Below are 13,641 nucleotides of genomic sequence, written 5' to 3'. Positions count from 1 at the left end.
ACAAGACAGATGACTGGGGTCACAGAGAATCTATGTAGATCCATTTGGTTAAATCTTGCAGTTGTCAAGCCGTATACTTTTGTAAATACTAACATATACTGTGTTGCCGCACCATTCTAGGTACTGTGATATACCTTGTGATGAAGTTTGTGTTAGAATTTTTAATCCTCATGAAATTCTAAGGGATCAAATTTGGCTGGGAAACAATAGGGAGATTAATGGCTTGGGAGTTGGAATTTGAATCAAAATGTGGTTTAGGTCACCAAAGCAGACACTGAGATGAGATTCAAGTAGGAGTTGTTAATTGAGCACATGGTACCAGAGGAACCAAAGGGGAAGTAGTGTAAAGTAGCCATTAGCAGTTTCTATGGCTACATTAGAAGTATTTCAGATGAGAATAGTTGTATTCAGGGTGGCATAGTCATAGATCAGAGCACTTTTGAACATCCATGGAGATAGTTCTCATTGCATCAGATGACAATTAACACAGAGAGACCCCCAACTGGTCAGCATGTAGACAATAAGAAGCTGTGGAGTGCTCAGCCTTAAATTGGACATACATATCACAGTTCTCTCCTCAAGGTTCATAGATCTATTAAAAAGATAGGAATAGAGAGATTGTAAGAGCCAGAGAAGAGTGTTTTTCAGGCACAACATAACAGATACACATATAAACCCACAGCACTTGTGACAACATGCACAAGATCTGAGCAAGCTCCAGCCAGACAAAAAATCTCATGGGGGGTACCCTTAAGACATATTTGGCAATATTTACTTCTAACATTGTGAAATTCCTTCTCGTTCCAATTGTGACAAAAAGCAAACAAACAAACAAAACAAACACCTCCCTAGAGAGAAAATTGGATTTGTTAAGCAACAGCTGATAGAATACTAACATACTTCATAACTATTGGTTTTAAAGATACTCAGTCCTGCAAAACCCAAGGCCAAATTGAGACTAATAAGAGATCCCTGAGATTTCAGCATGTACACATGTGCGCACTCACACACACACAAACACACACACACACACATGGCAAGGAGGCAAAGAAACAAGGTTTCTTTATTCAAGATCTAATAATAGGAGAAATAATTCCAATAATTCAGCACTCTCATTCTCAAGCTGTGCAGAATCAAACACAGAGGCCTCAAAAATGAGGCTTTGCTTTTCCTTTACTTCTTTTTACAGTTCTTTCCTAGGTGCTGGTGGAGATGACATGAAAGATTAACTCTAGGCTGAAGTGTCCTTGTCAGGGAAGTTATTTGTCCACAAATACCTGGGAATCGAGCTCAAGGGTAGGACTCCTCCCATGCACATGGCCCAAAATTTGCCCTCTAGCACCCACAAAAGAAAACAAACAAGTGCTGTGCCCTGAGTCCACAGGAAACCCAGATGAGCCCAAGAATTGTGAAGTCCACTGCAACTCGCAAAAGAGTCTTTTTATTGTTTCAAGTTCGAACTTGGATCATCTGCCTCACACTCACCTCATGAATGCTGCCAAGCAACCCCGAGTCCAGAAAACATTGGGTTTATATAAGTATAGTTAGGAATAGTGTGAATATTCACAGAAAAGGGGAGTAGAGGGTGGGATAGCACTGAATCAGGAGGGGGGTTAATGGGGGTCTGCTCAAGGACTAATTTTATGGCCAGTCATAACTGTCTGTGACCTAACCTCTGTTTACATTTTACTTTTTCCATGGTCTCTCTTGAGCTTGTTATTTTTCTAAGGTCTCAAGGACATGCACCTGGAGAGTTAGCAGGAGTGTTGGGTTTTGGAAACACAAAGGCAGGGAAAATGTTTCAGTGTCTCCTCAGAGTGTCCTCCTTAAGGGGGAGTTTTATAGGTAGTGTCATTCTAACTCTAGGGGAGGGGGAGGGAACCCCTAGCTGCTGCAGGAGGATGCAGCACAGAAACCAGCTGTCTGCATATAGTGCTTGCCAGGGGTGTGGGGCAGAGGTAGGGGGGAGAATGGGAGCCTCTGGAAAGGAATGCAAACTGTCTGTACAACACTGAAGTCTCTCTAGTATCAGTAATTAGGGGGTTACGACATTTCCCCCTTCTTTTGGTGACTCTAGAGACCAATCTTGGGCTCTTTATAAGTCTGTCTGTATTAACTGGTTGTTACTGGGATCTTATCACTCTCAGTGACAGTGACAATAGCAGAAAAACAATTAGGGGTCTTAACAAGTTGGATATGAGGGTGGATAACCAAGAGGTGTTAAACTAAGACTCAACCAGCCCTGACTCTGTTCTCTCTCTCTTTTATTTAGCTAACCCTTCTCTCACCCTGGCCATTGAATCTTTAACTACTCTTGAAATGGTCTCCAGTATGTTTCTCAATGTTTCACACCCCCCAGGTAGCATAAAAGAAATGGTTGGCCTCCTAATACTGATAGGCTGCTGCTGGCTTTTCTTATCTCGGGGGCACATATATATGGGAGTTTCTCACAGGACACTTTTCATCTTTGGGTATCTGCACCCTAAGCCTCATCCTCCAAGGCCACTTCTGGGTCAAGGTCTAGATTTACAAGTCCCTTGTCCCCTACATTCAGTCAATCCTTCCCCCTGTATCTCCTGGGCAGCGACACCCCAGAAGTCAAGGCCCACCACTAAATCACAGAGATCAAAGAAAGGGCCAAGCCTCCAGATACAACTCAGGTAGTGGACCAAGCCACATCACCAGTAGCTGAGAGCATCTGCCACTTCAACCTGGAAGGGTTGTGGGGTCTACTGAGGCTCAGTGCTGGAAGATACACCATAGCCATTTATCTGGCCTTGCAGAAGGGGGTGTTTGGGTGTCTGGCTGCCAACTAGTTGGTGTCAGGCACAGGTGCTGATCTGATGTGAACTCAGGCAATTAATCTATCTACTTTAATGGAGGTTGGTCGGGGTGGTTAGCAACACCAGGAATGGTCCTCTCCACTTTGCTTCTGAGTGTCCAGCACAGTGTCTCTTAACATATATCCAATCTCCAACTTGGTACTTGTGTGGAACATCTGGGGTCCCTTGGTTATACAGGGCACTAAGTTAAGACCACAATGCCAGGTGATCTGATCTGGAAAGCTTGCAATTGAGCCATAAGATCCTTGTCAGCCTGAAAAGTCACTCTGGGGTGATCGAGAGCCAGGGTCAAAGGAGTGGGTATCCCATGCAGGATCTCAAAAGGAGTCAGGTTAATGGTAGGGGGCGTTCAGGATCAGGGGGAGGGGCACCAACCAGTCCGAGCCAGTCTTGAAGGTCAATTTAGTCAAGGTCTCTTATAGGGGTTCTGTTTATTTCCTTTACCTATCCTGAGCTCTGGGGACGGTATGCCCAATGGTGCTTCCAATTAGTCCCCAATATCCCCTGACTTAACTTAAAAGACAAAAGCAGGACCACTGTTCAATCTAATTACCTTGGGCACTCTGAACCTCTGGAAATGTTTCTTCTAATATCTTTATAGCTACTGTGGTAGCTGTTTCCTGCTTGGTTGGGGAATGTCTCAACCCATCCAGGGAAAACGTCTACAAACATTAGAAGGTATTTGTAACCATATCTTCCTGGCTTAACTTCTGTAAAACTGACCTACCAAGAAACTCTAGGCTGTTCTCCCCTAGGTCTTTTGCCCTGCTTCCTCTTGACTGCAAAAACACTTACTTGCTGGCACACCTTACACTGTTCTACTATTTCTCTGGCCCAGAACCTGAGATCTATTCTATATACTTTTAGGTTCCTTAACTGCCTGGACAAGCTTTTTATCTCCTAAATGAGTCTATCTGTGCATTTGGCCTAGTAAGTCTTTTGCTTAATTTTTGGGAAGTATATTTTTCTCTTCTTGTGTGTACCATTGTCCTACCTTCTCTTGGTAATAGTTGGTAGGGTGACTAGGCTAGTAATCTGAGTCCTTTCTTCCTTTATATATATTTAAGTGAAGCCATCTCTTTGTCCAGTCTCATTTCTCAGCAAGTATTTCTTACAGGCCCAAAACCAGTATAGGCTCCTGTAGAGCCACTTCTTGAGCCACTTGATCTGCCTGGTTATTGTCCCAGGACACTGAGTCCCTTCCCTTCTGATGTCTTGGGCAATGAATAATATTTACAGTTGCTGGCTTCATCAGAACCAAGATTTCCTGCTTGTTTATTCTTTCTCCCTGAGATGTGAGCAGTCCTCTCTCTTGGTATATAGCCTTGTGGATGTGGACTGTGGCAAAGGCATACCTGCTATCCTTGTAGATGTTGATCTTTTTGTCTACCCCCAAGTACAAGGCTTTGGTCAGAGCTATCAGCTGGGCCTTTTAGGCTGACATCCCCAGAGGATGTGGTTCTGCCCAGACCACCTGGCACCTTTCCACAATGGTGGCCCCTGCCTTATGCTGTTCCTCTACCAGGTAGCTGCTGCCATCTGTGAACCAGGTCGCCTCAGCATCGGGGAGCAGCTGATCTAACAGATCCTTTTACCATCTCTGGTCTTCAGCTGGAATCTGATGGGCAATAATGAGCTGGTGGATTGAGGTTATGGTTGGGTACCAGAGTGGTCGGGTTGAGTTTAGGAACGGAGTCTGATAATGAGTCATGTGGGCATTGGTCAGACATTGATTCAGGGGCTGGCAAACAATGCTCTCTAAGGCATGGGGAGCTGTCACAGTCAGATTTTGCCCCAGAGTTAATTTATCAGCATCTTTAACTAAAACCAACACTTCTGCCACTATCTGTAAACAAACAGGCCACCGAGCAGCAACAGGGTCTAATTTCCTTGACTGGTCACTTCCATGGGCCCAGGCACTGAGTGAGCACTCCCTTGACTATCCCCCTGTTTTCTACTACATAAAGGTGGAAAAGTATGGTGACATCAGGCAGTCCTAGAGCAGAGGCCTCCAGTAAAGGCTACGTAATCACATGAAAAGCCTGTTGTTCTTCTTTACCCCAATGAAAGGGCTGTCTGTTTTTAGTCAGGGGATAGAGGGGGGGGGGCAGCCAATTCAGAATAGTTAGGAATTTAGTATAGTTAGAATTTCCCCATCACTGTTGTCTCAGCCCAGGCCTGGAGGAAATGCAGAAAGGCCTCAAACCACCAGTTTAGGTCCTGGGGTGCCCTGTCTAAGGTCTCAAACAACTTGTATTTATCTTCTAGCCTGAGAGTCAGGACTCTCTGTAGATTCCTTTCCTGTCGCTTCATTATTATCATTATTATTATTATTATTATTATTATTATTATTATTTCTCTGCTCCTTTTTTTCCCTCTGTCTCCCTGTTATGGTTGATGTTTTTTCAGCAACCTGCACTAAATCCCTCAACAACTTACCCTGTCTTTCTAACCTCTGAGGCTTTCTCCTGATACCTCTATCTCTAATAGCCTGGTCTATAAAAGCTATTGTCACAGTAGTTTTATGCTCTTTGCTGCTGGGGTCATAGGGTGTATATTGGCACTCTAGAAAGCCTGTGAGTAACTCATCTGGTCTCTGCTTAACCTCACGTACCTTGGTCAAATTTATGGGTCGCCATGCAACTCCCTGAGACCTGCCAGTGTAGTCTGGTGGTGGACCTTTAAGTGCCCCTTACCTTTTGCCATATTAAAGTCCCAGTCAGATCTAGTCAGGGAAAGCCCACTGTCCATGACAGCCTGGTCAATCGATGGTGCCTCCATATCTGAGGGGGTATTTTTTTCTGGCCTCTGGCTTCCTGCATTATAAATAAAACTGTCTCAAAGAGATGAACCGGTCCTTTGGGAAAAGGGAGCAGGGGTTTGGCCTTTCATCTGTACAAGTCGGCCAAAGAGAAGGGCCAATATTGCATAGCCTGATTGCCCTCATCCATATGCCCTCAGTGAGAGAGCCACTGTGGTATTAGGGGAGGGGGTGGCTCTGAGGTCTCTTCTCACTCCTCCCTCTGGTAAAGGGGGGTGCAATGGCCATGGTATCAAATGGGCTAAGGATCCTGGAACCAGTACTGGCACTGGCGGGCCCATGGGGACAAGGGTAGGAAGATTTGGTGGAAGAGGATCTTGGGAGTAACAGGTCTCCTGTTGAAGAGTCTTGGAGGTTCATAAGTCTCTCAGGTCTGGATATCTCCTCCTGCACTTCTTTCTTCCTGATGGCTAGAACCTGTGAGGTGGGTCTTGGGAAAGAAAGGCTTTTATCTATGAGGGAGGAGGAGGGTCTTCCACTAGATTCTTCTAGGTAACTATATAGGGCCCTTGGTCTGGGTTCCCAAAGGATCCTGGCCTAAAGACTCTCTCCTCTACTGTTTTGATCACCTGCAAGTCAATAGTCCCTATGAGAGTGGGTCATGCAGAGAAGCAGAGGGCAAATTATTCATCCTTGGACACAATTCAAAACCTTGGCTTTTGTGACATCCGCCCTATATAAATAGTGTCTTGTTGCATTGGTTAAGTTGTTTTAATAGAGTATGATGCATACTCACAGCATTTTTTTGCCATAATACTACCAAGTTGTCTCCAGATTTACTCTGAAATCAATGGAATTCAAATTGAAACAGTAACTAATATCGAAGTCCACCCTGTTTGTCTTCAGGAATAGTTCTCTTAGAACTGAATGACTCCAACAATAAGAGATACAGGATTCTGACTAATTGCTGTAATTAAGACTGTTTCTACACAAGAAACAAAATTGAAACCCAAGGACTAGTTAGTTGACATAAACAGTGTTAAGTAATGACTGTTGATCCAAACATGGAGCACTAGCATCTGTCTATAGGTAACTAGGGCCTCCTTCATAATCCTGTATTAAGCTAGCTTGTGTAACAGAAATTTCCTGTATAAACTTCCATCAGTAAGGAGGATACTTGTTTCTAGGATTGTTTTATAAATCAAAGAAATTCTTACTGAATCTGTGGTTATCTAATATTCAAAATACATTTTATTTTCCAAGCTTTGCCATTTAAGTTAGCAAGCCCACATATCTTTGGAGTAATCTAAATTTTAGGCCATTGATTTTACAAGCAGTATACGAGAGCCCTGGTCATTTAAAATACAGAATTCTAGTCCTTTAGACAGTCATGAGTCTTCAGAGTACTGCGGTAAGGATCAGCACTCTGAAGTTTAACAATCACTTATATTGGTTTTCTCTCTAGCACTGTGAAAAACACCATAACCAAAAGCAATTTGGGGAGGACAGGGTTTGTTTTATCTTACAGATTACAGTTCATTATAAATGAAAGCCATGGCAGAAACTCAAGACAAGAACTTAGAAGCAGGAACTGAAGCAGACCATACAGGAATGCTGCTTATTGATTTGCTCTCAGTTGTTTACTCAGCTTGCTTTCTTAAACCAACCAGGACTACCTTTCCATGGTAGGCTGAGACCTCACACATCAATCATTTATCAATAAAGCACATCAAAACTTGTCTATGGACAACTGGATTAAGAAGATCCTGCAATTAAGGATCTCTCTTCAAAAATGATTTTATCTTGTGTCAGGGTTACAAAAACAAACATCACTACACCACTGTTCGCTTCTCTGTATGTAACTGTGACCACAGTGATCCTCAGACCATAATTTGAACACCATTACTCCAGGCACTTATTATAGGTGCTAGGCCCAATTAACAAAGGTAAATCCTACCACCAAAGAGTCAAAGGAGCAAAGGGTTCAGACACATAGTGAAGAGATGGGGATAGGAAAAGGATGGGCAAGGGGAAGGGTTAACTAAAAGGAAGTGAACATGGAGCTTTCTCAAAACTTATTATCTTGCAATCCAAGTATAAATATTATACAACAAGAGTGGCTAGCAGAATACATGTGATAGGGAAAAAGAGAGAAAATACTGGAAGGTAAAGGAAATGGGAATGGGAGGTGGGAGAAAGGAGAGGGCAGAGATCACCCTATCCTGCACACACAGAGGGACCCTTTCTTTAAAAAGAGAGTAAGGAGGGAGCTTTTGCATGAGCGATAGAAGCAAGCTCATGCTGTAAGGCACAACACCTCCTCTAACATATGATATGACTGACAAATTGTAACATATCAAAATAGCCCTACAAATTTTGCAATATATACACATAGATCCAAAACTGAACATAAATACACAAATACATAAATATGAAGAATAATATTGGTCATATTAGTCCAATAGAGCCAGTAAAGTTTTCTTGGGCTCTGAGACCAGAAACAATCTTAACTCATAACTCAAATTCTGTAAAGTAAAATAACTAAAACTGCTCCAGTGCCTGGAAAGAGGCTGAAACCACAGTTGTATTGGGAGGTAATCAAAGAGCTATGAAGCCCAGTAAAGAGACCAGAGGCTGACTTAGCCTGGATCCCAGGAAGCAGGCTAAGCAGAAATCAAACATGGATTCTAAAATTTGCTACAACTCCAACAACACCAGGATGAAAGTAATGAATTAATTCTGCACCCAGAGTCTGGGGCCCACATGGAAAGAACAAATAAACAAACAATAAATGGTAGAATGATATACATAAAAATGCCAGCAAACCAAAACTGCACAATGCACAAAATTAGTTGGTGGTTAGAAAGCCAGCAATACTTTTCTAAAAAATCATAAAATGAATTTGATCCAGCAGAAATGAAATTAGTAGAACAAACTGACCAATAACATAATAGGATGCTTTAGATGTCCAATGTGACAGTTTACACTATAAATAGTAATATTAGTAACTAAATAGTAGACTAAAGCAAGATTGAGTGGACACAGAAAGGAAAAGGAGAAAGAAGAATCTGAGAACTTGGGGTCAATTACCACAGACAGAGCTCTAAAGGTGAAGGACCACTGGAGTAATCTGGGGATTGGGAAGAGTGGAATCTGTGACTGAGAAACTATATTTGGGGAAAGAATAACCTTGAAGCTAGAGGCATCAAGAACTAGAGGGCCAGAATGTAACATTACAATACACAGTAACAGACCAAACCTCAACAACTATCCCACATTTTGGGATATCTACCCATTCTGATAATTGTTGTTTGCAGGAATTATAGCTGGCTAGGACTATTCATTGTTTCACCTTTGCTAGTTTGCATACTTCCTACTATAAGCTAAGTTCTGAGGGAAGAAGTTACCAGGTCTGTTGCAGGAAATATTAAAAATGAAACAGCAAGTTCATGCACTACACCCAACTGTTCTCAGCCATGGCAGTCTTCTTGGTCAGTTCTTATCTCATGGACACTCTCTGACTCAGAGCTCCAAAATCTCTCCACCCACCTCACTAAGTTCCCACTTGTGGAGAATTGCAGGCTGGTCTCCAGTTGAGCTGAGATCTGAACCCCAATGGTGGTAATTCACCCTCATGACATGGCAGGTGTTCCCTCAGGCTCCTGGAAATCCAGCCCCTGCCTAAGTTAGCACCTCCAACAGCCCCCACAAGAGAAGCATGGTCAGTAGTCACAAAAGCAATGGCCCAAGCTTCTGACCTTCAAACTAAACTCCTCCCCAGTTACCTAGCAACAGTGAAGACCATAAAAAGGGGTGTTCAGCCCACCACACTCTCTTCTCTTATTCTTTTTTTTTTAATTTTTTATTATTATTTTCTTTATTTACATTTCAAATGCTATCCCGAAAGTTCCCTATACCCCAACCCCGCCCCTGGTCCCCTACCCAACCACTCCCACTACTTGGCCCAGGCCTTCCCTTGTGCTGGGTCATATAAAGTTTACAAGACCAAGGGGCCTCTATTCCCAGTGATGGCCGATTAGGCCATCTTCTGCTACATATGCAGCTAGAGACAAAAGCTCAGGGGGTACTGGTTAGTTCATATTGTTGTTCCACCTACAGGGTAACAGCCCCCTTCAGCTCCTTGGGTACTTACTCTAGCTCCTCCATTGGGGACCCTGTGTTCCATCCAATAGCTGGCTGTGAGCATCCACTTCTGCGTTTGCCAGGCTCTGGCATAGCCTCACAAGAGGCCGCTATATCAGGGTCCCTTCAGCAGAATCTTGCTGGCATGTGCATTAGTATCTAGGTTTGGTGGCTGATGATGGGATGGATTCCCAGATGTGGTAGTCTCTGGATAGTCCATCCTTTCATCTTAGCTCTAAATTTTGTCTCTGTACCTGTATCCTTTCATGAGTATTTTGTTCCTTACTCTAAGGAGGAATGAAGTATCCACCTTCCTCTCTGGAACCCATATGAAGAAAAACACCACACAAACTTAATCCAGAAACAATGGTAACTCAATCTCTGGGCATAACAACTACAATGCTAATCTTGTAAACCATATTGAATCTTAATCCTCTGGTGGCAAATCCTGGTGGATTCACCATCTACTCCAAAAACCACTAGTAGCTGCATCTTGCTCTGTCACTATCCCCATAAAAATCCCCTAACTCTCTTCTGCCTCCTCTCTTCCTCCATCCAACCTGGAAGTCCTGCCTACTCGCCCAGTGGTGGATTCCTTTATTCATTAGGGGATAATTCACAAGGAGTAACCTGAGTACCTGACTCATTCCTCTTTCCAGACAAACCCTCCTGGGAAAGTGGAATTAACACCCAAATATAACAACACCAGGGCCCTCCACAACACAGGCTCATTCCAGTTCAGTTCTTAAAAGTTCTTTGTTTAAACAGTATGGTGTCTTTAGCATCAGGGTCTTACCTTCAATTTCTTGGAGACAACCAAATATAATAGCAATATTTTGTATTGTATTAGAGGTCTCTCAGCCTCTTCTGACCTACAACTCAAAGGAGGTTTACCATGTCTGGTATTGGGATTTTCTTTTTTCTTTTTTTCTTTCTTTTTTTTTTTTTGGTTTTGCTATTTGGTTGCTTGTTTTTATTTTCTTTAATTGTTTTCTTTGTCTTATGTTTTGAGCTATTGTCCTTGAGGTACCATTCGTCCCTCCAAGTAGTAGAGCTTTATTTAAACTATATAAACACATACACTTAACATGTGTGTCACTTGTTAAAAAAATTTGATTCCCTATGGGTTTTTTTCGAACATCCTTAGGGTTATTAATCCCACTTTGTACTTAGTAGTAAATATCTTAAATGGCTATATGATTCTATTTCTGTTACAGAATGGATACAAATTAATTAATGAGTATATGAAAGCAAAAATATGATAAATGAGCTAGCAGACAGTAAAAGAAAGAATACCTAGCAAATAATAACAGACTTACAGAAGAATTCTTATCAACAGTAAATGTCTGCTGTTTACGAAAAACTAAATAATAGTAATAGAGTTACAGAAGAATAATTATCAATAGTAAATGTCAACTGTAAATGATAAACTATATTTTAGCTTTCTTAGTAAAAACAAAGAAGCACCTTTGACACTTTATACCCAGGTAAGTTGAGGTAGAATAAATGAATAATGAAAGTTCAAATATAGAAAGACTAAGAAACTTTACTTGCTGTAGACACAAAAATATTCATTAGAAAGAAACTTAAACACTGAAAGGAATAATGGGCAAGAAAAGAACAATAAAACACACAAGTATAATTTACTAATTGTATAAAACTTATTTGTCTTACAAATGTTGAAAATGAATCTCTAAGCTGAAGCCGTTACAGATAGCGAATGAATGATCAAGTCATATTGATATTAGAGAAAAGATCACAATTAGTAAAACTGGTTTTTTGGTTTTTTGTTTTGGTTTGTTTTGGTTTGGTTTTTGAGAAAGGGTTTCTCTGTGTAGCCCTGGCTGACCTGGAACTCACTCTGTAGACCAGGCTGGCCTCGAACTCAGAAATCCACCTGCCTCTGCCTCTAAAGTGCTGGGATTAAAGGCATGGGCCACCACGCCTGGCAGCAAAATTAGTTTTAAACATAGTATAAAATGACATAGTTATTATATATGTGAAAATATTAAAGAAATCTCAACAACAAAACTTCCTGTACAATACTTGAACAGGAACTATAAGAACAGACATGCTAACATGGAAGGAGATAATTTCATGCTTCCCCAACCCTAGACAAAGTACTATAAGCAACTAAGGAATACTGAGAGTTGGAGAAATCGTCTTCTTCCCTGGGAGAAGAGACCCCCCAGATAGTTACCTAATACCAATGGTCAGCCAGGAAATAAGTAAATAAATGTGTGTGTGTGTGTGTGTGTGTGTGTGTGTATTTTAGAAATTTATATTTATATATGTGGAAATATATGTTGTAACTTTTTTAAATTAATGCCAGAAGCCTTGAGTTTGAAAGAGAACAAGAAGGGAAAGAAATACATGAAAGGGAATCACTCAGAGGCAATAAAAGGAAGGAGGAAAATAATATATTTTAATTTCAAAAAATATAAATATAAATTAAAGATACTTAGAAAGATAGACGTGAAAATCTAGAATACTCAAATGAGCAGAAGAGAAATATAAACAAATAAAATATACTAATGCATATATTATTTTAACTTTATGCCAAATAATAGAGAATAATTTAAAGATTAACACCCAACTACTTAATGTATGCATTGAAAATATTCAAAATAATGTATGCATAGGGGAAGTATAATAATAAAGATACAGAGCTGTATGTGGCAGTGCATGCTTCTAACTGAAGTAACCGGGACACTGAAGCAAGAGTATCACAGTCTCAAAAGACTAATACACTAATGCCACAAAAGCAGACATGAAGACTGATGGAATAAACTAAGAGAAATTATAAATCATCTCAGACAGGTACAGTTGCCTGATTTTAATGAAACAGCCAAAAATAATGCCCCTTCAATGAATGACTCTATAAAAACAAGAATATCCACTTATAGGAGAGTGAAAACAGATCCATATCTCTCACTGTGTTCAAAAATTGATTAAAAATGGACAAAGGCTCTTAATATAAGATCTGAAACTGTTAAAGAAAACCTTGAGGGGAAACACACACATCAAGATTTACACACAGGCCAGCAATTTCTGAAAAGAACTTTAATAGCTCAGGAAATAATACCAAGAATTGAGAAATGTGATTATGTAAAACTATAAAGGAAACAGTTACCTATAAAATGGGAGAAGATTTCTGCTACCTACACATTTGACAGAGGATATCTACAAATAATGAACTAAAAAAAATGAAACTACCTAAACAAACAAGTAAGGTAATTATTAAATAGGTAAGTAAAAACAGCAATAAAAGAGCATGCAAGTAGTTCAATAGCCTTAGCAATCAAGAAAATGGAAGTCAAAGCTGCATTGGAATAACATCTTACCTCACTCAAAATGGATATAATTATGAAAATAAATAAGGGACTGGAACCAAGGCTCAGGGGTTGAGAGCAGTGGCTGCTCTTCCCAAGAACCCAGGTCTGATTCCCAGAACACACCTGGAAGCTCACAAAGGTCTGTACAAAGGTCTGTACCTTCAGAAAGTGAGACATAACAACAGACCCTGAGGAAATCCAAAACATCATCAGATCCTACTACAAAAGGCTATACTCAACAAAAGTGAAAAACCTGGAGGAAACGGACAAATTCCTATACAGATACCAGGTACCAAAGTTAAATCAAGATCAGATTAATGACCTAAACAGCCCTATATCACCTAAAGCAATAGAAGCTGTCAATAATAGTCTCCCAACAAAAAAAGCTCAGGACAAGATGGGTTTACTGCAGAATTCTATCAGACTTTCAAAGAAGACCTAATTCCAACACTCCTCAAAATATTCCACAAAATAGAAACAGAAGGTACTCTACCCAATTCATTCTATGAAGCCACAATTACTCTGATACCTAAACCACAAAAGATCCAACAAAGAAAGA

The sequence above is a fragment of the Mus pahari genome, chromosome X (genome assembly GCF_900095145.1).
Source record: "Mus pahari chromosome X, PAHARI_EIJ_v1.1, whole genome shotgun sequence".
Taxonomy (NCBI): domain Eukaryota; kingdom Metazoa; phylum Chordata; class Mammalia; order Rodentia; family Muridae; genus Mus; species Mus pahari.
This window is presented reverse-complemented; position numbering follows the sequence as displayed.